This window comes from Pseudopipra pipra, chromosome 1 (assembly GCF_036250125.1).
Source record: "Pseudopipra pipra isolate bDixPip1 chromosome 1, bDixPip1.hap1, whole genome shotgun sequence".
Taxonomy (NCBI): domain Eukaryota; kingdom Metazoa; phylum Chordata; class Aves; order Passeriformes; family Pipridae; genus Pseudopipra; species Pseudopipra pipra.
Window position 1 is genome coordinate 70,932,604 of NC_087549.1, and position 27,405 is coordinate 70,960,008.

Consider the following 27,405-nt stretch of genomic DNA (forward strand, 5'->3'; position numbering starts at 1 on the left):
GCATACTTCTGAGCTGTACTCCTTCCTGCCTCTTGCTGCCATCAGGCAGAATTCCGTTTGAAAATACTTGCCAACTCTTAAATGGAGAGGTAAACTACAGGATGGATTCTTTTGTTTGTTTGGTTTGTTTTGTTGTTTTGTTTTTTTTAATGGAGGTAAACTGGAGTACAGTTTGTTGGGGGTTTTTTGTTTTGTTTCGGTTTTGTTATTCTTTTTTTTGGAGTGGAATACTCCTAGCTTGCTTTGTGTGAGGTTGGATGACTACCTGTCCTGAAATACACCTGCCCTTAGATCTCACACTAACAACTTCAAGGTTTATCCTGGATTTAGGTAATTTTAAGACATTTGGCAAAGCTGATCCATTTCCCAGAGATGAAACACAGAGAGAAAATAGAGCTGGTGGAAAAGTTATGACAGAAAGATTTTTCCCCAAAAAAAATTACTTAGAACAATTAAACATTGTTCCTAAATGTAGAGTAAAATCTGTAAGTAGTAAGAAATTGATAAAAGCAAAAAAAAGACCTTTAAAAAATCCTTCAGGGTGTTTTGAATCCCTCCCAGAGGAGAACTGTACTCCTGTAGTATGTGGTAAATAATAATGAAATCCCAGTTGACTTCAGCTTTGGCTCTGTATCAGCAAAGAATACATGATAGGACATCCCTCCTCCCCTCCAATTCTGCAATGAGCCACGCATAGGTTTTGGTTCTGTGTCTGTTAAAAGGTTTTTCACACTGGACTTGAGCCTAACATGTCTTGGGCTAAATTTTAAGTGCTAAGAGTAGACTTTACTCATTTGCCTTTGATATGCTAAATCTGTGAATAGGAAAACATGCCGTTTTTCCTCCCTTTCCTTCTCTGAAGAATCAGTAAAGACATTGTCACCGACTTTCCAGAAAACAAGAGAGCCCTATGTATGGATATGAGGATTTGCACTAAAGCATCTATTTGTTATCAATTTGTAAATTAATAAATCTTTACAAAGATTTTTCTAAAGAACAATGTTTTAGAAATGTTTATGACATGAAACCCTAAATTACTGTCTGTTGTGGTTTGGCAAGAAAAAGATGTTTTGTAATTTTTCATTGTTTAAGTTTTATCTATGAATCAAATTTGTCACTAGCATAAGAAATGTGCGTATGACTTCATTGTCTTCAATGCAGTAGCATCTGTTTAGGTTATCAGCTAATTTAGGAGCCTGAAGTTAGAAATCAAAAGCTGGGTGGGCACCTGACTGAAGCAATCTTGCTCTCAAATGCTGAACGTGTGTTGCTCTCATTTATAGCAGGAAAAGGATCAGCAAAGGTAATAACAGATAATTCTTCTATTTAGGAATACAAATAGCTTCAAAGTTTGGCCCCTTATTACAAGAAATACAAAATAGACAAAATTCCTTTCAAAATAGATAAAACTATTTCTTCAAGGTTGTTCAGATAAAGAACTCTAACCTGTAAAATTTCCTCTTCAGACTATGAATATCAGATTCAGAGATGAAGCTACCATAATCCTTTGGAAAAAGAATAAAATATTACAACTTTAAGACAATTAATAATCAACACACAAAACCCCTGAAAGGCTATGTTGATTTTGTTTTAAATAAGGAAGTACCTAAGTGACCATGCTCGCACAAAAATTTGGGATTAAAGTTAGTCAGCATTTGTCCATGTTCCCACCTTGAGTCCAAAGAAAATTTACATGTGACTGATTTTCGTCCTTGCAACTCCCTACACAATATAACTTGTGCTATGTTCTAATAATATATCAAAATATTTTATATCTATATATAGATATAAAATATCAAAAAACCCTGTGAATTAGTGAGGTACTTCTCTATTTATATTTAATGTCAATTACAACAAGAAGTGGTTTTGGGATCCTTTAGAATTCCAGGTGTAAATAGGAAGAAGTCATTGCAAGGTCAAGATTTTTTAATCTTTCAGAATACAGCAAATTAATTATTTGCAAATCTTGGTTTATTATTTCATCTCCTGTTTTACAACGCAAATTCAAAAGTAAACTTCCGTGTTCAAGAAAATGAATGCTTAGAATTTATACAGTGTTTCATCAATTCAATAAAGCATGTGTAAGCATGTCAGTCCTCCTACAAACCCTGCTCTCTTAGGATATTAAAGGATCGCAAGACTGGGACATTTAAGTGGTTCAGTAGAATGACCTAATCCACTGCTAAAGATGAGCCATGTTTTTACCTCTTCTGTGTTTTCCAAGCTACATATATACTGACTTCACTGGGACAAGCTGTGCTCCACACTCAGCACATAGTGAAACCTCATTTATAGTAAGGAAATGAAATCAGATACGTTGACATTTGTGGAACCACTTTGGACTTACACCAGCACACCTAAACTCAGAGCTGTCCTTCCATCTACAGGTAGCTCTACCTCTGGTGCTGCAAGGAGCCCACAAACATATACAACATCCAGCTGCATGTTTCCTGACAATTTGTAGGTGTAGCCTTGCTGAAAAGACAGACAGGTTGTCTTGGGGTGCACCTTGGGGTGCATTCCTGTCTTGAGTGCACACCACAGGGGCAGGTCCTTTCCATGAAACCTCAAAGCAGAAAATGAGCACTCACAAAGTCTTGAAGAGCAGAAAATTAACTTTCTATAAGGGTCCTGGTATCATGCAGGTGCTTTTGCAAATATAAAAAGCGAGGAGATGATGTGTTCCTCAGTGATGGCAGCTCTGGGTTAACTGCGATAGAACAAACGAGCAAAGAGGCAAACCCCAGCCTTGCTTCCACAGCCACCTCGGGGAAAGGCCTGACTTTGCAGCCCCCGCTTACGCAAGCTGCCCTGCGACAGGAAAAGGGACCGCTCGTGCAGGTCACTGGAACAGCTGGCCCTAATGGAGTGCTGGTGTGTGAGCACGTCTCCTCTTTGTGGTCTGTGACATGTCTCACTGGCTCCTCATCATGCAGGCTGCAGCTTTACCAAATGAAAAATCCAAACCAGCAACCAAAACCATAAAACCCCAACCTGCTTTAAAACCTAAACTGAAGCAAAGCTCCTAAAATGGGTCCTATGTTCAACCACCCACGACATATAGAGTTTAATAAATAAATTAACAAAGCAAAAGGAGGCTGCAGCCCTAAAAACACAGCAGAATTAAACACCTATAGCCCTTAACATACCTGGCAGAAGAATGTGCACATTAAAAAGAGGTTAAGGAGTGATATGTCATCATGTATGTGTCATCAGTCTTTTGGGATTTAAGTTGGGAGTTGCATCTACCTGCAGAATGGTAGTACAGCTGCATTTCTAACTGCGCCAGAGGGTCTCAACCGAGCAGAACCAAGCCTCTTGCATCCACTGATGTCAAGGAGTATGAGGCAACAACCAAGAAAGAGGTGAATAAAGGCATCATCGTAAAAGGATTTAACATTTAGCTTCCTTTTAAACCAAAGACCTATTATATGTGTTTTTTTAAATAGGCTTGTAACCTGACATACGAATGTGCTACATATGACTGAACATTCAACAGGAAGACTGTTAAACATGGAAAAAAGGTAATCTGTACAACCAATCTTCAAATACTTGAAGAAAAATGCTAGAATCCTACAAACTAGTTTTAATTAAAAGCATCCAATATCTCAGCAAGCAGCTGATAATTAGCTTTATTATTGTAATTTAATATGCTACACTTCACAATCTCTGTGAATGACTCTACTTTAGAATTATTTTAATTCTATTTTTAATTTCCACCTCATCACACAGCTCAGTGTAAATAATAACTACAAAGCTGAGGGGTGGTCCTTTCTGAAAACTGAAAACCAAGGGTCATAATAAGCACTTTAATGTCCTTCCATTTCTGCTTAAAAAACCAAAACAAATACCTCCAGGTCTTTTAAAGGACTGCATTAAACCAGAAAAAAGGTTAAAACTAAGTGGATCAATTTCTCTCCCTCTGCACTAATTCCATATTCAGCATTTTCTACATAGTCTAGGGAGATGTTTAGTTTATTCAGTCATTTCTCTGTTCCTGCCTAGTGTAAATTCTGGTTAACTACACGAATTGACAATACAATTATGAGCATACAGTGAAATTTCAATGGAGAGCTCCTGTCTGCAAAATGAAGAAAGCACTGTAATTCAACACACAAGATTAAGAAAAGAGCTCTGCTAACAGTGCAGATGTGAAACATTTATATGTCTGGCACATGTAATATTAATTTCCATGTTAGTGAACAATTGTGAGGGTGTAAAAAAAGTTGTCTCAAAGATCCTACGTAATTCTCAGTTCTTTGGGAATTCTTTTTCAAAGCACTGACAAATGACAAAAAGTGCATCTTGGATCCCATTTGTGTTTTCCATACATGCTCTTCTTAGAATTCTCTGTGCTTGAGCTATATTCATGTAACAATTCATCGCTAAAGGAGACAATAAAAACAAATCCATTCTTTTATTGACTTTGTGTGCAAATTACTGGACTTGATATCATTGCAAATATGAAAAAGGTTCTTCCTTCAAGATTTTGAATTGCAACCAGAGTCATTATAAATCGTTTCCACAATATGAGAAAAATATGAAGCTAATTTTCCTAATTAAGGCCAAGTTTTATTAACTCATTAAACCCTGTCACCTTTATTCACTAAAAATCAAGCAGAAAAGTGGAATAAATTCACCATGACAAAGAAAACGCACACATTTCCATCTTATAAATAAACTGACTATAAAAGGTGAGGGGTGTAAATTAAGGCACTCAATCTAAGAACACAGCACATTCTCAAGTGGCCAAATTGAGCTCTTGGATATTTTTCCAGGGCTCTCACTCAAGAGAAGGCAAACAGCACATGAGAAACTGTGCTTTTTGTATTTATATGTATACAGGATTTAAAAAGCATAGAATGTCCTCAGCACAGCATATCTAAATATGCAACAGAGAAAACAAAAGAATCCCTCTACATCTAGAAGTGTTATTGCCAAGTATCCTCAACAATATATCAGTAGTTAATTTGTCCAAATTATAGGAGGTTTCAGTAACTGTGCTTCATGATCACAGAATTGCTTCCTAATTTCCCTTCAAACTGTTCAGGCTGTTACGGATTATTAAAGGAAATTACCAGCCTGAATAAGCATATTAGACATCTGTGTGATTTTTTCTCCCTTTAAATAAACGTAAAAGTAACTCGTAAAATTAAAATTAATTAGCAAGTTCCTCCACACTACATATTTGAGTTAACTCACTCTGCTTTTGCATATATTTTGGATCCAACCTACGATGGACAATTCCAGCTTTATATTGCAACTGCTCTGCTGTTCTTAGTGAGTTGAAACAAGCGGAAAAATGAAGCAATTCAGCGGGGAATCAGATCTCTCTTACAGAGCAAGTTTCTCTTTTACTGAGAAAGCTAGAGCAACTGGGATCAGAAGAAGAAATGTAAATCTTTCACATGAAATAAGCAAAATAACCAAAAGAAGCAGACAGTTCCCATTGCTTAAAAAATATGATGATTCCACTGTGACTGCTCATCAACATCTGCAATCTGAATGGCCTTTTGAGGCATTTATACAAGAAGCACAAGCGTGCCATCCAGGTCCCGAACCTGCACTATCCCATCCCCATGAACTTGCAACAGCACAAATAAAGCTAAGAACATATACATGTATCTTCTCAGAACTAGGATCTACTTTTGCAGTCACTGTTGGTAATAACCTGCTTAGTGCAAAAAAACCTATAATCTCTTCTTGTGCACCAGCTTAAAGTACGGAGGAAGGTGTGTCTTAAAGGAGAAGGGTAATGCAGAAGTTGTTGCATCGTAATAACGACGCATCACAACACTATGGTACTAACATAATTCTGTTTAAATTTAGAGAGCAAACAAAACTCTCCAAGTTGCAGTTAGGTTTATGTATTGATTACAGACATAGGGACAAAAAGCCACAGCTCACATTGGAAGCAGGGAGTTTCCCAGCTGAAGTCTGTTCCTTTTGCTGGATAGCCACCAGGCAGATAAAATTGCAGCTACTTTCGATGAGTGGAAGATATTTAAAGTAGCCTCCCATTTAAAAATTGCCATAAAGCTGACAGGACTGAGGCTGCCTGCCTTGCTTCAGATGATAGTCACACTCATATCTAAATGCTGTTCCCCTCCAGCGGTGGGACGGGGAGCAAAAATAATCCTTGGATTATAGAAAAAATGCCAGTGAGGAATAGGTCTTTTCTCTTTTGACTCTTGCACTGAGTTGCAAGCATTCTAAAGGCTTCCTAAAGAATCATAGTCCCAGAAAAAAATGAACAGAGCTCTTACCTTCCACTCCTCAAGTGACATAACGTATTCCTGGTATTCTTCTTTCTTTCTGACTGATTTTATACTTGCTGGAAAAGTGGAGTTTGTCACTTGGGAGGGGAATTCCAGGGGAGCCCACTACACTGCCAGCAGAGCATCCTGCCGTACTCTCATAACGATGAAAACTTTTTCCAAAAATCCCATTACTCCTACACTACATTCTACTACTTTACTATGTTTTCTTTGGTCTAATTCTATTACTTTTAATAACAGTAGAAAGTAATGACTGGTCAAAATGTAATCAAGTACATATGTGAATCTTGACCAAAAAATAATAAAAATCCCAATGACCCAGCTCTTCTTGCACATAAAACAGAAGGAAAAAAAAATCGCACAAGTCTTCGGTGGAAGTTTTCCTGACAAAGAGCCACACAATAAGCCTATGATCCATGACTTTCGATATTCTCTGGACTTTTTTAAGAGAACGTTGCCAAAAATGATCTGCCAGAACAGCATAGGATTCATTATGCCCTTGTTTTCTGTTGCTGAAATACAGACTGGACCCATTTCTTTGTTTTCTGCAAGATTGTGGTGTTAGTGTAAGAAGTACCTAAGCTCAAACAAAATATGCCTGGAAATGTTTTTGGCTTCCTTTTGAAATTATCCAATTTTAATGATGAGGAAGAAGTTTTGCATTGTTGTAAAACTCTGTGGATTGATTCTCCAGTTACATTTCTGCATTGCTATGCAGGGGAAGTGGCAGGCAGACCAGGTTTTTGGTATAAAGGTCTACAAAGGAAAGCAAAACTACTATAGTAATGCTGAGATGAAGACTATTGCATTTTTTTACTGTACACTGCATGTAACAAAAATGACAAAGGTATTGTTCGTGCTTATGTAAGGCAACCAGCAACCAGATCATTCCTGGAGGAAGCACTGGCAGCCGGGAGCAGAGGTGGAAAGTCAGAGGTGTATGACAAGCTTGTCTCTACTGCAACTCCTGAGTATGGGACCTACTGAAAATACATCAACTCACTTTGCTCACTTGGAGTTAAGCAGCCACCCTGAGAAATACTCTGCTGAGATAAACGATGCACAAAGGAACAGTGTCTAAGCTTCTTCAGTTACTGTGGCCATGAAGGGCAAAGAAACAAGAGTCTTCTCTCCTGTCTTCCCATTATTACATTGGCCCAGAGAGATTAGTGATCTTTCTACCTCTTTAAATACCAGGGTCCACCAGTCCTTTCTGACTGAATTAGGACAGCTAGTACAATTTCACATTATGCCTCTGCATTCCTGTCATTTCACCTGGAAGTCAAACCCAGTAGGTAGAGGACTCTTGCAGGTATGAGTGCATTAGGTTTGAAATCCTGGCTGTTGAGGATGACCAGCACTGGACTTCCATTGACTTCCATCTGGTCAGTCTTCTCACTCAGTGGATAAACCTGATTTCTCCTCGGCTTTTTATGTTAAATTTACCTTGTCATTAGAGATAAAATGTCTATTTCTATTTTCACTCTAAACTTACAGTATATCAAGTTCTGAGCTCTGTATAATTTACTCCAAAAAAAAAAAAAAAGGAAAAAGATAAAGAGCACATGGATAGTCACCAATAGTAATATTTGTGAGAAAACCTTTAAGGTCGGATGCAAGTCTGGGGTAATAGAAATGTGAACTAAGTAAACTGCAGAGCTCTGCAGTATTTTGGACACTTCCCCCCCCCCCCCCCCCCCAGTTCTCCTAAGGACAGCCACGATAAGGACAACTCTCATTTTAAGAGCTCTTGGTCCTGCACTTGGTCTACACTTAGTTTCTTATATCCCCAGGCATCAGCTTCAAAGGCTTGATAAAGGCATAAGGCATACAGCCATTCAACTAAAACTTGGCAGAGTTTTTCTAGTGATTGCTAGTGATCTAGTATCTTGAGGGGGTGGAGGGCATAGGTTTGTGTAAGCATTATATCCTGTACTTTTAATTCTGGTTTTAGACAAACATTTTTAAGTCAAAATCAAAGCAGAGCATACAATATTAGAAAGAAACTTCTGCTTGTAAGCAATGACACCTTTTGGAAAACAAATCTAGTACCAACTACTGTATACTACTGTTATATTGATCCATGAAGAAGAATACTGGGCATCACATGAACAAATCTATTCCCACTTTTTGGACTTACAATTTCCTTCAGTAGAGGAAAAAACAAAAAATAAACAGTTACCTAAGGGCAAAAATGTGGTTTGGAAAATTCAGAAGCAACTACATTTTCATATAAGAATGTCATCTCATTCTTCATTTTTCTATTTCACTAAGGCTCCAAACACGTTAAACTATGCGATTCACCAGCAAGGTGAGAGAGCAGTGCCACAAGCAACTCAGAATGTGCCCCTGTGCTTAGCTGATTATCCAGATAAAGTCTTTCCAAGTATTTAAAAGGAATTTTAGTACCTATTTCTAAATGCAGTATATTAATATGCTTTTTCTTTACATTTCAATGATAATTTATAATGCTTAATAGAGAGTCATACTACATGGTACTCCAGTATGCATGTGAGTTACAATTGATGTGAGCAGTCAACCGCAGCTAACAGAGTGCGTCTTTTAAAGGATTTGGACCTTACAATGCATTACAGCTTCAAAATTTGAAACGAAACTATTAAAGTCTGGCAAATAGGTTGCTAATGTGAACGCATGAAAAATAATCAGGGTTATATACCTGGTTTATTTCATTTAGGGTTTTTTTGGACATCTAGACAGTAAACACATACAAATGTAGCTTTAGTGGCATGCAGATATTGAAAAGAAAAATAAGTAGTCAGGAAGATCTAATTCTAACTTCCGATCCCAACATAAAGTCCTTTGATAATACTGCTTACACTTACATGTGTAAGCAGACTCAGTGGAAGGAAAAAAAAAAGAAAGAAAAAAAAAGAGAGGAAAAGTAAAAAGAAACAACATTATATTCCTCTACAATAATTTATACAGGTTAAGCCAGTGGCCATACCAGTCTAAAAATTCTTGCATCTCACAAAAATCTCATTTTTTGAGATAATTTGCAATGATACACTACAAAATTTTCTGACACGGTATTATTCACTTTTAACAATGTGGAAAGCAGAATACTTTGCACAAAGTCTGGCAGCATTACCATACCTTCTAAACCAAGGTAGAAAAGTAATCCAAGTAGTAATCAGGTTTCTTCAAGCACAAAATTAAAAGTTTCCTTAGAACGGACTGCTGCAGTGGGAACTCGTTTCTTCACAAACACAGTTTCTAACTATGCACATCTTCTTTAACAACGACTACGGAGCGAAAGCGTCCCTTCACAGAGAGGGTAACTTTGCGGAACAGGGTGAAAGAGAACCTCCAGCTGCGACAGGCTGTATGGCAAGGAGGAAAACTTCTGGTAGCACCGCTATTCGGAAGTCAGCAACTTCTCCTCTAAAGCCTTTCCCCTCAGGCGCACTGGAACTGCTAATTTTAATATTTCCTAACAGTTTTGACAACCTCCGTATCTGCCTCCCCTCTGCAAACTACGGGCGCAAGCAACTGGAACTCGGGCTTTGAATGAAGCGAAGTGCTGCGGCTGACTCGAGGAGGCAAATACAACACCGGTCCGCACTTGAGTCAATGTACACCCCCTTCCCGGCCAGCTCCTCATGGCTACTCATGGCTACTCATCTCTAAAATTTTAAGGAAGCACTCAAAAACGCCTGGATTTACACACAAGCTGCAGATCAATGTTTCCAAACTAAAAAAAAAAAAAAGAAAGAAAAAAAAAAGAAAAAAAAAAGAAAAAAAAAAGCGGGTAGGACGTAGAGAAGGGGAAGAAATAGATAGGATGCGATGGGATGGAGGACAGGGACCGGGCTCCGCAGTCTCACACTTAACGCTACCGGCAACCCCTCCTGACCCGCGCACCGCAGCCGCCCGGGGCTGACCCGCCACCCCGGGGGCTGGGGCTGGTGCCCGCCCGGGACCCCCCGCCCCGCGGTACCTGCTACGCCGAGGCCGGGGCGGGCGGCAGCAGTGGCGGCGCCGCTCCATGTACCGGCGCTGCCCCGCGGGCGGAGGCTCGGCGCCCGGTCCCTCCCCCCCTCCCGCTCTCCCGCCCGCCCCGCGCAGCCCCCGCCCGCTCCGCACCCGCGCACGCCCCCGCCCCGGCGGGAACGGGGCCGGAGTCGAGGCCGTGCCTGGGACGGCGACGGGGTCGGAGGGGCTTTACCTGGCGAGGTACCTGCTGCCGGGGCGCCCCGCCGGCTGCGCGCAGCTGGAGGCGCGGGAGAGTGTCCGGGCTCCGCACCGCCCCGCCGGGCGCTCCCGGCACCGGACTCATGCGGGTCTCCCAGCGCGGCGGGCAGCGGCCAGGCACAGCGATGCGGCCGGGAGTCACAGGGCGTCAGCTGTACACATCCACCTGTAACGCTCCAGAGCTCAGGCTAAGGGCTCAGATCATCCTCCTATACTTCAACACAGCCATTCGCGTCCCGCGCTTTTTAAGCTCTCGAATTTAACCACCGGACCAGAACTTAAGCAACTTACTTAAAATCGGTGGGAGAGACAGTCACTGAAATGCTTATGCTTCAGACCAGACGGCACGGCAAACCTGATGGAAATTACTCATGCTTGATAATTAAGCAGATACACACTCTGTGGAGGATCAGGATTTCTTTTTTTTTTTTTTTTTTTTTTTTTTTTTTTTTTTTTTTGCTGTGCTTCAGTTCCTCGTCTGCAAGATGAGGATAATAATACTTCCTTTCTCACATCCTATCTTTATATTTGCTCCCATATGAGAAAAAAATTAGACATAACTTTGTGCTTGTTAGTAATCTCATTGACTTCAACTGGACAATTCAGAGCCAGAAAATTAAACAAGCACGTAAGCATTGGAAAGATCAGGAGCTTAGAACACAAGCTCTTTGAAATTGTCTACTACTTACTAAAAGTTTATACTGTACAGCAAAATTAGGTCTCCGAGGCTAAGTTTCCTCCTTCTAGAACAGAAACGGCAGGACTATACCTGGGGATTTTTTTCAGTCACTCCTTCCCTCAGAGAGGCTCTGCAGACGTGATTGCTGTGTTCTTCACAAACTGGGGTAGTATCTGGATATGTTTGAGATGAACCAGGTATACCTTGTGCTTCTCAATTTTATTTTTCACACTGTGTCTTTAAAGAGATGCAGAACCCTCTTTCTACTATAACTTCTAAGTAGACTTTATGGATTTGATAGTGTTGAAACTTGGAGGAAAATTCTCCTCATATTTATTCCAGAAGACCCCCATGTCTTCCAGCAGGTTTGCATACAGGGATTCAAGTGCATTTGGCCAGTGGAATCACACCCTGGCAGTAAAAAGAAAGAGATTTAAGAAATATCCGCAAAAAGATCCATTAAAAGGTGCCACCATGTACTTAGCAGATAGTACCTTTCTCCAGCAAATCGCAAAGAGCTCAGCCTCAGCAGGACTGGGAATACAGGTGGTCACACCGTCTTCAAAAGCAGAAGCTGGTTAACTCAAGGGAACACAGCAACTTTCCACAGATACATGCCTTTGGATACTTTGAAGTAAAAGGAGCAACACTCCACTGGGGAATGGCTCTTTCAGCAGCTGTTTGCTGCTCTCCTGTGCTTCAGCTGCCATAGGGCCCCTGCACTCCAGCGCACCAAGGGGGAACTGATTTGGCATGTATTTTTTAATGTAGCTTTCACACTGCACAAGCCACGATGTCTCGTTAAACATTTGATACAAATGTTAAGGCCAGAATTGAGTTCCTAGACGTGTGTGAGCTGAGCCTGCTAAAGTCCAATCTTGTGAATTGTAAAGGATCTTCTGCAACCCACTGCATTTAGGTTTGTTAACAGCTCGTAGGAGCTCTCTGCACTTAGTAGAGGGTGCGGAAGATCCTTTTAAGGCTGAAGCCCTGGAGAAGGAGCAGCAGTACAGCCACGGCAGCACTGAGCTCACTGGTGGCAGACTGCTCTCATGTACAGCAAGTTTCTTGCTGGGAGAACAGCAGTGGGCATTCTGAAGGGAGGTCCACTGTCCCAGTGATGCTTACCAAGCCCAGAACTACTTTGAAAAGATCTGTTAAGGGATAGTTACAGATATACACTTAGGCACTCGCCTGAGGAGCCAGATTCTACAAGCCTTTTCTTGCACTATTTCTACTGACATTATCGGGAATTTTGGATAAACCAAAGTGGGTTGTAAAGGATATAAGGTAGAGACAGGTATGGCAAAAAAAAAAAAAAAAAGAGTGGCCTTATAGTTGTCTAATTCACTGCCAGGCGAAATCTACTTAAGAGACTTTTCCATTGTTATCAGATTTACAGTGGGAAGCATCTAACAAGGCTGCATAGTGAATGGTTTCCTTCAGATTTGTTCTTAAATACAAATAGAAATTGTTAATGCAGGCGGTACTGTATTTCTACTGCTGTGTATTATCATTTACCATTTATTCCTTTCTACAGCGGTCTTACCAACCGGAATCCTCAGAACGGTCAGCATGCCACATTCGTGCTGCTTCAGTCCATTACCAGACAGGTGCTGATAATTAAATACAAAAGTACAGCAGAAAATTTTTGCAAATTGAGAACCAATAAAAAAGTGTTAAGCACAGAGCATGCATATTAGGTGCAACAGCTGGAGTGTGCCAGGCAGGTGCTTCTCTCGCCTTTCCACCAAAAAAGTTATGTTTAATTATTCAGAGAATTGCCTGGGCAGAGTGTCCAGAGGCTTTGCTTGCGGGATTGTGAACCTACTGGGTGAGTAGTTCCCATTCAGTTTGGAAAACACAAGTTCTGATCAAGATGAGGATAGTGAAGATTTTTAGAAACATGTTAAATTTCCAGAGGCACAAAAGGGTAATGGATGTTGTCTTCTACAGCCAGAAATCTCCCTCAAACCATGCTTTCTACTATAATGCTAAGTATGACCAGGTTGTTTCACAATCCTTATTGTAGCTGTCCTCTCACCCTGAGAAACCCCCCACAGGACTATTTTGCTCTCAAGAAGGCTCTTCACACTTTGCAGTGCCACAAGTGCTTAAGAAAATATCATGGACTTCACACTAAACGGTTGGTTGGCAGCTATTTGAAGACAACATAGGAAATACAGCTCATTGCTCTGAATCCACATAATGTCTAACATTTAATAGATCTTTCTTTGTTTAGAATCTTTGATCCATTAAACTGTACTATCAGATTTTTTAACTTTAGAGAAGAACTCTGTCACCTCTTAGCAAAGCTCTAAGGCTTTTACCTCAAAAGCATCTCAAAATTCCATGGTTTCCTCTCCTTACACATCATGGGAAATATCACCACTAAAATCTTTTTTTCCCATCGGTCTGTTCACATAATTTTCCTCTTTGGATTGTCATGCTGACTTCTCAATCACTGTTGGAACACACTTATTATTCACTTTTCTCCCAGCTTACCTTACATCGGCTTCCCACTGTCCTTTACTTGATCTCTCCCATCATTCTCTTTTCTCATTTACATGTAAGCATTTCAGGCAATTGCCTCTACACTTTTTTTCCCACATAACTTTTTTTCACCAACTGACCTCCCTGAACTCAACTAAAAGTCTCTTGCTCTCTCCAGTCTGTGTATTTTCCACTAACTTCTTTTAAGTCTTCTTTTTACAATTAGGAAGTCCCTCCTTATGGTTTTCTGTGCCTCAACCTCTCCATTCTTTCTTTGTGAGTTTCTTACCAAGAGGCCAGAGAAACTCTAAGTGTGTTATGGAGACTAACACAAACACAAGATAAACAATTGCTGTAACAATGCAAGGAAATGGGGATGACAGATGATCAGGTATGTGAGAGAATAACTACAGTTTGTCATCAATGGCTTTGTTAACTCCTTTCCTTTTAAGGAATAGTAAATACAAATAGAGGGGTTTTAGTTTGTTTGTGGGGTTTTGTTTGTTTGTTTGTTTTTTGCTAGAAGAATATTTTACAGTAAGGAAATAGGCTGAATGTGACTGCAGACATTTTTATCATCAAGGTGCATATTGTATGACTGTTGATTGACTGATGTGTAACCATGAAGTTGAATCACATTTGCTATTCAACAAGGAGCATCTCAAGCTTATATGTATTTACAGTTTTAGTGGAACTAAACACTCTGGTTATGGGTGTTCTTTGCTCTCGTATGAGAGCATACATGCACACATACACAAAACACTTGGGAAGGAGCATACCAAGGACATCATCAGTCCCACACATGCTGTCATATCACTGTTTGAAAAGCACCCTTCACATCTGGACCAAAGCTAATCTGGTCACATCTGGACCAAAGCTAATCACAGACCAAGGACAAATTCTGGAGCTCTCACTCACATCCAGCCTGTTATTTCGTTTTGCTGGCTGATTGGCATTTTCACTTGGATGGCTTTGGTAACCTGAAGAATCTGTTGGAGAAACAACTGGCCAGTGGGTCTGCCTACAGGACAAGTATGGCAGAGACAGGAACCAGCCACACCAGCACTCCCATTTCATAGGGTAGATACACTGTAATTATTGCTAATTATGTTTAGGTAGTGCACGGAGATGCTGGTTTATAGGTGTCATTTTATCACAAGCTGTTGCTGTCTTCTCAGGCAACATGATTTGCCTAGTCTGTTGAGCAAAATGGGGCATTCTTGATCACAGGCTAATCAGTCTTGTCAGGGACTTGGTTACATACAGTAATACCTTGGTGTCGGGGAGGGAGAGAAGGACACAATTTCCTTCTACAATAAGAAAGTTCTGACTACAGAAGACTAAGGCACTAAAGTCAGCAACAGCAGCCTCAGCTAGGATAGAACTAGAGCTTCAACTATTTTAATTGATGTCTAGTTTATGCTTATTTTTTTTGTAACTGGTTTTACATTGAACATACATAAAATTTAACTTCCATTTCATCTGGAGACAGCTACTGAAGTCCAACAGTTATTCTAGATTTCCAACAAAACTGAGAACAGAAATGCTTTAGTCGGAGTTACAAATTTAAAATTATTTGTGTGGGGAAGAGGAGACTGAGTAGAGACCTCATTGCAGTCTACGACTTCCTTGTGAGGGGAGGCAGAGGGGCAGGCACTGATCTCTTCTCTCTGGTGACCAGTGACAGGACCTGAGGGAATGTCCTGAAGTTGTGTCAGGAGAGGTTTAGGTTGGTTATTAGAAAAAGATTCTTCACACAGAGGGTGGTTGAGCATTGGAACAGGCTCCCCAGGGTCACAGCACTAAGCCTGACAGAGTTCAAGAAGTGTTTGGATGATACTCTCGGGCACATGGTGTGAACTCTTGGGGATGTCCTGTGCCAGGTAGGAGTTGGATTCGATGATCCTCGTGGGTCCCTTCCAACTCAGCATATTCTGTGATTCTCTTACTTAAAATGCCTCAGAACAGGACCACTATCATTTCTGTACTAGTACATATCCATAGGATTCTTTGATCAGACATGAGAGAAAACACGCAGACTCCAGCACAGGGCAACAAAAACAATGAACGGACTAGAACACCTCTCCTATGAGGAAAGGCTGCAGGAGTTGGGACTGTTCAGCCTGAAGAAGAGAAGGCTCAAGGGAATCATAGTATCTAAATACTTGATGGGAGGGAAGAAAGAAGAGGGAGCCAGGTTCTCCTCAGTGGTGCTCACTGATAGGGAAGAGAAAATCGGTAATGGATATTTCACGTGAACACAAGGAAGTACTTTTTTTGTGTGTGTTCAAATATTGGAACATGTTTACCAGAGGGTGGGGTCTTCATCTGTAAAGATATTTAAAACCCAGCTGGACTTGGTCTGGGGCAACCTGCTCTGCCTGACCCTGCTTCAGTATGGTGTTTTGGTCAAGAGCCTGTGATTAGAAACATTAGATGTCTGTTTTTCAGACATCATTAAATTTAAAAAAGTTCTGATTCCTTCTGATCTTTTCCAAACTTATAGCTGTACTTCAGTGTAAATTTCTCAATTAATTTTTGTTTTGAAAAAGTGGAGTAAAAGTTTTCTACATATACAAAAGGGGCTGAATTAAGAGGGTTTGTCACACTTCTTTGGCTATCCATTGCATCTGAAGTTCAAAGAATTTGGGGGTTTGGGGGTTTTTTTTTACATATATTACATGGAAGTGCTACAGCTGTCTGTTTACAGGATGAATACCACAGTGGCTAGGACCTAATCTACCCAGGCAGAGATGAAGATGTTCCTGAGCCTAGACAGATACTGGATCTATTTCAAGATCAACATTGTTAATCAGGCATTTCTTCACTAATAAAGTTGTTTAAGAGTTGACAAATGCTTCTTTTGAGGGCCTACTGCCAAAATTGATCCTACCTGAGAAAGTAGCTAGAAGTAGGAAAAAGGTATAGGTTCATTTTTTCTTGGCCTTAATCTTGACTTAATAAGGAAGACATTAGAAATTTAAAATGATAATTGACTGGTAAATGGACAGCTCATCCTCTTCTTCAACTACTCATATGGTTACTCCCTAAAAATTCGAATGGACAGATTCAAAAACTTAAAAGAAGATATCTGTTGGATTTTCTGGCAAAGGTGAAATGAAACAAGTCTGTTGTAATTTCAGTGTTGTCTACTAAGAAGCAGAAAGCAATGGAGAGTTGTGTTAGTGAACTGATATATTGGTCATAGAGGTTTACTTTTTCATTTTCTTTTAAATCCATCTCCTAAAGTCTCTTGGCTATTTCTTTCAAATCACAAAGCTCTAATGAAGTCAGATTAGAAAGATCCAGAAGTACGTTACTGTCAATTTTCATTAAGAATAAACTATTAATAGTACTTTTAATAAGTTTTAATAAGTTTATACCTTTATAATAAGTGCACTTGTTTGACCCTAGAAAACAACACTGTTATCTGTGAGGTCTGTCATCTTCTACAGGCCCCACCTTGCTCAGGAGACTGTCCCTGGGTATAGCTAGTGATGACTTATAACTTCTGATACTTGCTGCACATATGTGCCAAATACCCTGAGTCTGGAGAAACACTCATTTTAAGTAAGCTTATCTTTATGCCTTCCTATACCAACATATTTCAATATAGCTGAGAGGGTACATCTCCTCTCTGAACTATCTTATTTATAGTTAATGATGACAGGTATGTGGTCAGAGTGCCATTGTAGTCAGAGTGATCATTTGTGATCATTGTGATCTCCATCACTTGTTCAAAACCTTTTTTGTTTAATGGCACTTGAGAGTTGCTGTTAAGGAATCTGAAGGGGAGATGTCTTCTATAACAAGCAGCAATAAAGAAAGCTCTGGAGATTACTGCTGCAGTCCAAGCAAGGGGTTTGGACAGTGTTCATTGTGCAGTTTTAGTGAACCATTCAGTATCTTTGTACCACGGTTCCTTGGAGAAAATGACATAGTTAACACTTCTTTATTTCACAAGGGTATTCAGAGAACACCCTAAACATTTTGAAAATTTCAGGAAGTGTGATAAAGGATTCCATTATGAGGGGATGTCTACAGGGCAGACTGAAGCTTCTCTGCCTTCTCATCGAGCCAGACAGATGACAAGCCAGCTGTGAGCTCGTGATGTATTAACCTTAGCTGGCTGCCAGGTGCCCACCATGCCAGTCCCTCACTCCCCTTTCTCAGCAGGACAGGGGGAGACAATATGGGGAAAAAATCATGGGTCAAGAGAAGGACACAGAGCACACTTGCCAACTACCATGATGGTGGAAACAGATTCAGCTTGGGGAAATTAATTTACTTTGTTGCCAGTTAATAACAGAAAAGGATAATAAGAAATAAGAAAACCCATCAACCTAAAAATACCTTCTATCCATCCCCTTCTTCCCAGGTTCAGCTCCACTCCTAACACTTCTACGTTTTTCCCTGAGTGGTGCAGGAGGATGGGGAATAGGACTTGTAGTCAGTTGATAACGCTTCATCTCTTCAGCTCCTTCCTCCTCACACTGTTCCCTTGCTCCATTGAGGACTCCCTCCCATGGGAGGGACTTTATGAACTGCTCCAACGTGGGTCCTTCCCATGGGCTGCAGTCTTTCAGGAATTGACTATACCTGCTTGGGTCTTCCGTGGGACCTGCCAGAAAACCTGCCCCAGTGCGGGCTCCTCTTCATGAGCTACATTTCATTTCCTACCAGAAGGCTGCTCCAGCATGGGCTCTCCATGAGGTGCAGCTTCCTTTGGGGTGCATCCACCTGCTGTTTCATAGGGTCCTCTATGGTCTGCAGGATAGATATCTGTTCCACTGAGAGCCTTCGTGGGCTTCAAGAGGACAATGTCCTTCACCACCATCTTATCCCTGGGCTGCAGGGGAATCTCTGCTCCAGCACCTGGAGCACCTCCCCTTCCTTCTTCAGTGGCCTTAGTATCTGCAGGGCTGCTTCTCTCACATTTGCTCACAGCTGCTGCACAGCATTTTCAACCCTTTCTTAAAAATGTTTTACCTGAGGTTCCATCAGCACTGCTGATGGCCTCAACTTTGCCTGGCTGGAACTGGCTCTATCTGACAAGGGACAGCTCACAGAAGGCAGTCCCTGCAGCTTCCCCCACTACCACAACCTTGACATGTAGCCTGATGCTGGCTTGAAGATACCAACACAGCTGTCTGACTCCCAGTGTAGAGCTGTTTACACCAGTGGATGCACAGCATAGGTAGGGAACGTGTCTGTTCCCTTCCTCCAGGTGCAGGCATACCATTTGGCAGGTAAGCAGCTTTGTAAGCCTGAGCTTCTAAAAAGCGGTATTTCAGATTATTTTTATTATTTGCATTACCTAAAAACAAGCAGATGCCACTCAGGGTCTAGCACTCCATCATATGTGGCAGTGTGCAAAGAGTTCATGACCCATATTTAGTCAGACAATGGATCACCAGCAGCTACACACAGCTCAGGGAACCCAAGGAAGAGGTGAGATCCTATCAGGCAAGTAAATAGGCCAAGGATTGAAGCACAGGGTCACTGCAGTTGTTATCAAATTTTGTATTATTTGTATAGTTTCTGTTATCCCACAGCTAAAAATAGGTTCAAGGGAGAAAATAAATTATCTGGGATAATACATACAGACACATCCTTCCTAGCCCTGAAAGAAGAAAATGATGATTAGAAAAGAGAATGAGCAGGCTGGGGAGAGTGATCAAGGATACGAGACCTTCCTAGCAGAAGTACAGAAAGTAAGTATTAGATTAAACCAAGGATGGAGAGCCCGGAGCAGATAAAAACTCCCCAAACCATATGCTAAGACAATGATGTTTTCAGCATTTTGAATGGACGTGAACAGGAGAGGACAGGCTTGCATCCGACAAGGGTGGGAGACAAGGTGAAAGGTGACTGAGACACAAGGTGATGAGAATTTAAACATGAATTCCAGCTACAGGCAGGCTTAGGAAGTGTCCCACCTGGACAAAGCCATACAGGAAGGATCCACAGCTTATTCCTTAGGGGAGGATATAATAAAGGTGGTTTGAAGGGAGGGTTACTTTATTTATTCTGGTCAGAAGCAACATATATTATACATTGTTATTGTGGTGTTGATCATGTCAAGAATACACATAAACTGTGTAGCTGTCACAGCTTCTCTTTGTCCCAAGCCTGCCCCTTCCCTGGGTGTGTCCTTCATAGCAAGAGCCTCAGGAGACTCAAGATGGAGATGGGTGATATTAGGGTGAAATTAGCCATAAAGAAAACATTTAAATAAAAATGATTAAGCCAGTGTTAGAGCTATTATGGGACAGAAAAGAAATGTCAGAGAAAAAAAATGTGTACCATGACTGCCCCATTACACTATAATTAGTTTATCTTTGTATAATTTATGGTTAGCTCTATGTCAATGAATTCCAGCCAGAAGAAGCCCCTGGCCTGAAGCAAGCCTGCAAGAGAGAGGAGCCGGTGATGCCTGGATTGCACAGGATTTTTAAAGGTGTCCTGGGAACTCAGATGTGCTCCATCCTTGGAAATTAAAAGGAAATATCTCATTCTTGTACAAGCTAATTGTCATCGAGCTAGGCACCTAAATATCTTCAGACGTTTATGCTTAGATTTCCAGTTTTACCTTGGTACAGGTAAATACTTTTAGGAAGAATTTGGAGTATTGCTCAGTGCTTAAATTATATAATCAGTCTAATGGCTCTTGATAGGCATCAGCTGAGTTTAATGAAAAGTATTATTTATCTCAAGGGAGGTGAACAATTTTTCTTTTTCTGGTTCTCTAACTCCTTCTTGCCTTTAGAGACTAATATTTGACTAGAAAAATAATCATTAAGAAAGTTTATACTGTTAGATGGAAATCTAGCCCAGTTACCTGACTTAATGACACAAACATCCAGTAGTATGTATATATTGATGCCTTGAAGTGAATACCAGGATGTTTTGTCCTGTAAGGTAAATATTGATCAGCATGTACAGTGTATTTTCCCTTTGGATCAATATGCCTGTTTCTTCTTAAATCGATAAGTACTTATTCTTACATAGAGGAAAAGTTTGTCTCATAATTGGATAAAAGTGGGTATATAGCAAATGAGAACACTTTTCTTGCTTGCCTCCAACAGTTGTGGGGCTCACGGTTTTAAAGAAAAAAGTCAAACTGATCATGTAAAATGCTGCATATGAGGTTCAGAAAATACTATCACTCACATCTGCTGAGCAAAGTATTGGAAACATCCACATACATGACCCAGCTTTTAATCAGAACGATGATGCTTGCTGAACTCATCTGAAGCAGTGAATATTCCTCATTATTTTTTCTGCCTTTTTGTTATTTTTAGCTTCTTGGAGCATTTCTTTCTGCATATGTTTAAACAACAGGGATGAATTTCCAGGGAATCCTGGGACCTGTTTTGTGATCTTAAAGCTTTGCATCCTAACTATTGTTCAATTGCAACCGATACCCTGATTTCGAAATGAGTAGATGTGAGAATTTGACCATTATTTCAGAACTTCAGCATTTGCAGAATCTGAAAATTTTCATATTTTTTCCTCTCTACCACAAACACATGTAGAAATTGTTTAATTCAAAAGCTTTTGCTGACACTTTGTTGTTCTTGTCATTACCACTACAAGTTAAAAAAAACCCAAAACAACCAAAAATAAACCCCGAACTTTCCACTTCCAAACATAAATAAATTCTGCTTTATTAATGCAAACTAGCCAGCTATGAGAGTGCTAGTATGATCAATTATAAGTGAGAATTTGGCCTGGGAGATCTCAGACTGAAAATGGTAATATTTCAACAAAAAATTTATAGGAAAGCAAAGTAAAGAATGCTATTTAAATATACAAAATCAAACAACTAACAAAACCCCTTTATGTTTATTCTGTCAGTGCCTTTTCTTCCATGAAGGATTTGGAAAAGAAAGAAGGATGAGAAGCACTGTCACATTTTGAACATTTAAGACTAGAGATGCTTTACAAAAATAAAGTAACTTCAGATTATTAATTAGATTAAGGCAGAGGAAGTAAAAAGATTCATGAACATACACATCTTTTAATTTATCTTATGAATAAATGTATAACTAAGTAAAGTAATAAAAAACTACTGTTACCCTTTAAAGAAATATAATTAGGGTTCTCATTTCTCTCCTACTGCAATAATACTTAAGCAAAAGAAACTATCTGCTGAGTTTGGCTTTTGAGGGGAAACCTCTATTTTCAATCTCCAGTATTTCCAGGTGAAAACATCTTCCAATTCATCTGATACATTTATGCCACTATTTGATTGACTGCTATGTGAGAAATTAAGGTACTCTTGTTAGGGCTAGGTTGCCATTGGGCTGCTATTTTTGGCTAGAATGGAATTTTCAAACTGCCTAAAGGAAGGCCAGTGTCTGGTGGCACAGGCTTCCAAAATTCAATTAGGTCATTTGGAGGGAAATAATCCCCAAAAATACTTTTTCCAGTGAAATTATTAAGTATAATGCTCACCTTCAAATACTTGTCAATCCATTTTGTACCCTGGATTTCTGAACTCTTGAGTGAGAATGCTCAAGACTAAGCACTAAGTCTCCCACTGATAAGGCAGGTGGAGATCTAGTAGAGGGCAAGTTGGTCATGGCTGCTGCTGCTGCTGGGAAGAGGAACCTATCCAGCAGCCCCCAGGGTGAGTGGAAGAGAGACCCACCTGGCAGTCCTTGAGGTAAGTCCAAAAATTGAAGGAATCATACTTTCTTTGCTTATTCTGAGGCCACTGTAGCAATTGGTCACAGCTGCGTACAGCTGTTTGAACAAAGAACTGCAAGTTGTAAGTGCATAAAATTCCTTATATTGCATGTTTTTGTTAATAAAATGGGTGGCAAATAACAGATGACTTCAACTGCACTTCACTGTGCTATTCCTGTTCACGAAAAGGTGAACACTCTGCACTCCCAATAACATCACTTGCTTCCTTCATGTCCTGCAACTTTCCTTCACCACTCCCACAGACATAGGAATTTTCCAGTTATTTTCCTCTAATTCTTCCAGTTTCCCCAGTAACTCCATCCACCAAATCTTCCCTCAATCTCCCTCACACCCATTCTTACTCCCTTCATTACTTGTGTTAATCCATCTCCCCTGTTCCCATGTCAGTTCTGCAGCAGGCTCTCCCATCCTTGACTTCCCTTGCCTGGCTAGTTACCTCCTACATTTCCCCTTCATATCTGAGCACATTGAGTGTACTGTCTGCAAGCACTGATAAGATTTCCTGTATTCCATTTCCACCCTAAGAGTGTCTAATCTAGTTTCTGCACCTTTTTCTCCACTGAAATTAGGAACAGCTGAACTTGGTCAGATCAAAGGACCATCTAACCCAATATTCTGTCTCACACAGTGGCTGAAAGCAGATGCCTGCGAAGTATTATCAGTATGGGCAAGGATATAGTGATATTCTCCCCACCACCCCCAGCTGTTCTGGTCAAAATCTCTAATGATCACTTTACAGCCAATTTTCAGAGCCGAAACTTGCTTATTCTTTTCCTTCTTGCCCTGTTTGCATCCTTTAGCATTATCTCCTTTCTCTTGATGACTACAAAACCAGTGCTGACTTTAGGTTCTCCTCTTAGTTTCATCATGATTTTTGGAAGTCCCTCTTGTTCTTAGATCATTTTTTGGGGGCAGGCTTCTGGGATCTGTCTTAGACCTGTTCTCCCCTCACTCCTCCTCCAAAGTAAGAAGATGCAAGGTGCTTTTCCAATTAAAACTTCAGCTAACAATTCCATATTGACAGACTGATCAACCAGATCTTTCTGTCTGTTTTCTGTAATTTTCTGTCTAAACTGAAAGTTCAGCCTTCTCTAATATGCCATTCAGAACATTTCTCTTAAGCCCAAGTTCAACAGTGCCAAAACAGGTGTCATTTCTCTGCCTTGAGTTCTGACCACGACTTCCTTCTGAATCATAGTACACCAAATCAGCATCCTGCCTCTTTTCTGACACGGTCACCCAAACCCCTCATCCTCAACTCAGAACTCTCTCATGTTTTTCACATTCAGACTATTGCAAATACTTGAAAACTATTTCACATTTCTAAAAATTATTTTGGCTATATATCCAACAGTGGTAATAGCTAACTCCGAGTTCTCAGCCCCTTGTATCTTGATTACTGCAAAATCCTTTCTTTGAATCGTGAAAAGCTGCAGTTCATGTTCATTCAGAATATGGATGCAGATTTCAGCATGCTTTCCTGCCCCTTTAACCAAATGAAATCTTTTCCTAGATACCTTCATTTGCTATTCATTCTGTCACTTAAAAAAGGAATGAATCTGGGTTTGTGTTTTTTTAATTCTTTCTGGCCTATAATCTCTCACTGCCTACCAAAACGTAAGCTTTGCTATTCAATGGACCTTTGCAACTTCCCTCCATCATTCAGCAATTTCTTTTTCAAACAAGAACCTTCGCTCTCTTACTCATGCTGCTCCTCACTGAGAACAGCTCCTGGTTCTACCATTTCCTTTGTTTTTTCAAAGTTTTCATCTCTGGCCTTGTGGAAACCAGAATTAAGGTTTCTTAAAGTCAAAAACAACAGCCTATTTTATAATAGGCATAGAATGACTGAAATTTATAGTTATAACATAGTGGGAAAGGCTTTGTGTGGACTACACGATGGTTGTTTGAAGAATAAACTGTATATTATTTCAAATCATAAGAAATCAGTATATGAATACTTTCAACATTAGGGTAGCCTTACTTCTGTTGGTAAAACATCTATTATTTCTGACACTTAGAGACATGCAGTCAGCACTTAAAAAGTCCTAAATAGAAAACAGCAATGATAAATGCAACAAAAAAAAGTCTTGATTTTTCATTTTCCCAAGAAAGTGAAATACTAAACATTTTATACTAGTATGAAACCAGATTATATGAACTCCACTTCCTTTTTTTCTCAGTTGATGAGGGCGCTATTCAGTAGTCAGAAGAAAGATAAAACTCAAAGCAATCAAGAAAAATGTGAATGATGATGAACACTGCTTGGGACAGAAGATGAAGCCTCCAGCTGCTTCTCCCAGCACTGCAAGAATCACTTCAGTAGGATGAGAAAAGCCAATACTTTCTTGATTAACTGAGTGTGTAGAGTTTTGGAGAGGGTTACTTTTCTTGAAGCACAAACACAAAACACAAGACAGAGGAAATCATATCATTCATTACCCACATGAGCCTGTGGTTTGGAAAGACGAGCGGTTGGCTTTTGGCAGCTGCGAGGAATCATGGGGACTCAGATAGGGCCAGTCTGTCACACACTCCATATGCTTTCTTGCTACACTTTTCCTCCCCATTTTTTTAAAATGCAGTAAGCATGCTGTCCAAGTCTGCCAGAAAAAATGAATTACATAGGTGTCCCCTCACTCAGCTATCAAATCCTTCTCTTCCAATCTACTAAATAAAGAGAGGGGCTGTTGCATTCATGGAAAAAAAAAAAAAAAAAGCAAGGTAAAATCGTTTTCATGCAAGCCCATACTAGAGAATCAGGAAGGTATTCATTTTATTTTGTGTATCTAGACAGTGATTTTAATGTTATGCAAATGGAGCAGGCAATTCCTAATCTATCCTGAAATGCATGTGTCAGAGCTCTTGTGTAGTACAGGTTACTGATGATAAAAACAAGATGTGTTTTTATACAAGGAAGGCGCATGATTACTAGCTTTAGAATTTTTTCTTTCATTACAAATTTAAAGTAGGACAAGCCAGTGCAATGGAAACTGAGGGGTACCACCTCAGAAAAAGGTAATGTCTTTTCAGAGTCAAGTTTGACAAGCATTGTTTGCCTCCCTCCTTGAAACCAGAACAGCTACACATGGTAGCAGTCTCTTACACTTCAAAACAGATTAAGAAGAAAAGCTCCTATTAATCCTTAGTGCACCAGTGTTCCTCATTTTTCTTTCTTTTCTTTTCTCATAAAAAGGAAACTTATCTTGTCTAAAGAATGCCTCCAAACACTCGGTTGAGTTGAGGTTGTCATGATAAGGCAATCTTCACATCAGGAGGCTTTTTCAGAGAGGAAGAAGAAGCTCAGATATAGGCAGGGTCCAAGCCTCAGACCCAACTGTCAAGGAAGCTGATGAACAAAGGGTCTTAAACTGACATTTATGTTGCTGTTATATGCTTAGGTAACTTAGTAGGACAATCCAGAGTCTTAAATCAAGACTCACCTCCCACCTCAATCTGGCAGCCTCTTGGTTTATGTTTCTCAGTGAAGTCAGGCCCCTGCTTTAACCCCCCAAGCCAGCAGACAGAGACCCTGCACACAGACTGTGCATCCACAGAGACGTCTCTCCTCTGCCTGAGCAAGCTCAGATTTACTTGTGCACTCTGCTGGTTGAATCCCTGTAACTCCTGCGCAGTCCTGTGGAATCAGGAAAAGCACTTGGCTACGAGACTAGCTTCGACCCTCTTCCTCACTTATTTAAAGCTGTTAATCGGCAAGACAGAGACAGCATTACCCCGAGTGGCCAATACCTCAGCGGTTCAATCAAATGACAATATTCTCTTGCTACAAATACAGGCTCCTCTCCACAGGCAGACGGGGAACTTGAACCTAGGTCTCCTACAGCTGTAACAAGGACGATCAGATAAAAATTTGTGTGGGAAAAACAGGAAGCAGGGTGAGAGGAGGAACTTCTGCTGTGTTTTGTCAGAAAAAAAAAAAAGCAGACATTGTACGGTGAAACTAAACTATCAAGGAAGATTTCAGTGCTGTGACTATTACACACCAGTTTGAGTTTCCTAGCTGAAACTGATGAAGAGAAGGATCATAAGATGGCCAACATGAGCAGAGCTGAGTTTCTTCCCTCCTTGTGCACTGACCTGGGTATATCCGGGTTTTGAGAAGTTTAGCAACTCTGTCCAAATGTTTGTGGCTTTTGCACTCAAGTGACACTATAGCTCTCCCCTAAAACTGCTGTTGATTAACCTCTGAGTCAGCTTAGAAATCTTCTGAAGAGCTCTGACAACATCAGAGACAATATGATGGTGAATTTCTTGCTCCTGGGAATTAGACAGCATGTCACAGAGACAATATATACTGGGAGCAGTATAGGGAAATTCTGAATCGTCATTTTTAATTCAATACTGCAACACCTTTGTGTTGGAAAGAATTTCCAAAAAGGCCAAAGAAGCCACAGGATCCAGATGCGGATCTCAAGTCTCATTTCTAACCACATGAAAAAAGTGTATTCAATTCCATCATCCTTTGTCATGGGATAAACTGGGAGAAAATACACAGAAATATCAATATAAACAAGGCTTCACTTGTAAGTGATGCCAGTTAAAGGATTATCCCTTTCGGAGAATCAAAGGTAATTTTATTGTGTCCAGATCTTCTACTATGCAGTATAGTATACAAGTATAAGCAGAGAAGACTTGAGCAAAGTCATAAGGGATGGTGAGACTGACCACCCAAGACTGGCTAGAACCCAATCCAAGAAAAAGTAGAGAAGAAACAAGCCACAGAAATCGGGATCTGGAGCACAAAGTCAAGGAAAACCCCTCAATTTTTGCAAATTGCTTCATGTATCTGACATGCAGACAAGCCATCAGTTGGGCCAGTCCTCAGTCAAATTCAAGTGGTTTTTCCTTTTCTTTCCTTTGTTCCTGTAAGTGAATGAAAACATTCATTTCAGAACAGAAACTTTCTCATTTCTCTCATCTTGAACCCTTAATTCACTTCAATCTTCCTTCAAAACTAGGTTTAAACTGGATTTATGCATCCAGTGTTTACTGAGAAATGGTAACAAC

The 27,405-nt window shown here is 40.3% G+C and overlaps 1 protein-coding gene across 16 annotated transcripts in view; it reads right to left on the reverse strand.

Moving 5' to 3' along the window:
* The window catches only part of IKZF1 (IKAROS family zinc finger 1), a 109,674-nt gene that overhangs the window by 59,543 nt on the left and 22,726 nt on the right, over nt 1-27,405 (reverse strand). Inside the window, exon 1 of one of the 16 annotated variants that reach the window (XM_064660652.1) lies at nt 10,237-10,311. The exons of 10 other annotated variants lie outside the window; for them this stretch is intronic. The gene's annotated coding sequence lies outside the window, so the exon portion shown is untranslated. Of the gene's footprint in view, nt 1-9,392; nt 9,791-10,236; nt 10,312-27,405 lie in introns of those variants that run through there. 5 more of the 16 variants (XM_064660641.1, XM_064660702.1, XM_064660688.1 and 2 more) reach the window with 5 other exon arrangements.